An 822-nucleotide genomic window follows, 5' to 3' on the forward strand; every position below is an offset into this window, starting at 1 on the left:
TTTTTTTTACACACAAAAAACTTTATTGCTATTACATGGGGGGATAAGAAGCCCCCTATGTGATAGCCAATTTACATGACAGGTCCTCTTTATGGAGACATCAGGGGTCTCCAAGACCCCTAATGTCACCTTGGGGGTCCCAGAGAAGCTGATGAAGCAGAGATTGAGTGACACTGAATGCAGGAAGTGATGTAATATACATCACTTCCTGCAATCGGGAACTGAGAGAAGATCAAAAGGGAGACGGTATACTGATCTCCCTTGATCTCCTGTCACAGAGCCGTGCCGGTCCCAGCCGCATCGGGCACAGTGGATCTCGGAACCAGCAACGGCAGTGACAGCTGCTAATACAAGCGATCGAGCGTCTCTAGAGACGCCCGATGGCTTGAATGTAAAGCTCCCGACTTTGTCGCGCTTATTCAGCTGTGACAATACGCTTAGTGTGAACCATGCCTTAGGCAAATATGATGTTTAGAAGGGGGTCAATCGCAGCACCCCATATTTCTCTCAGCTAAAGTTTCTTGAGGGCATTGGTTGTCTGATTAAACATTGCCATATACCAGTAAAAGTTGGTAAAAATGTTTTATGGAACGCTGATCTCATCAGGTCTATGTCTATTGGCCTGCATTAGATGATAACATGCTGAGGGACAGTCCGTAGCCAGGGCAGAAGGGGAGGGAGGTGAGCAGTCACCACTATGAGACCAAGAATCAAGTCAGTAATACAGCTCCGAGTCCACTATACAAAACAAGCACTTAACCCTTGGAGTGCCGCGTTTTATTTTCTCAGATTTCTTCTTTGATGGGATCGAAACAATGATCA

At 46.2% G+C, this 822-nt stretch overlaps 1 protein-coding gene across 1 annotated transcript in view; it reads right to left on the reverse strand.

Moving 5' to 3' along the window:
• The window catches only part of SPAST (spastin), a 48,718-nt gene that overhangs the window by 38,404 nt on the left and 9,492 nt on the right, over nucleotides 1-822 (reverse strand). The window lies entirely within an intron of this gene.

The sequence above is a fragment of the Nanorana parkeri genome, unplaced genomic scaffold, assembly GCF_000935625.1.
Source record: "Nanorana parkeri isolate BGI_ZX_2015 unplaced genomic scaffold, ASM93562v1 scaffold264, whole genome shotgun sequence".
NCBI lineage: Eukaryota > Metazoa > Chordata > Amphibia > Anura > Dicroglossidae > Nanorana > Nanorana parkeri.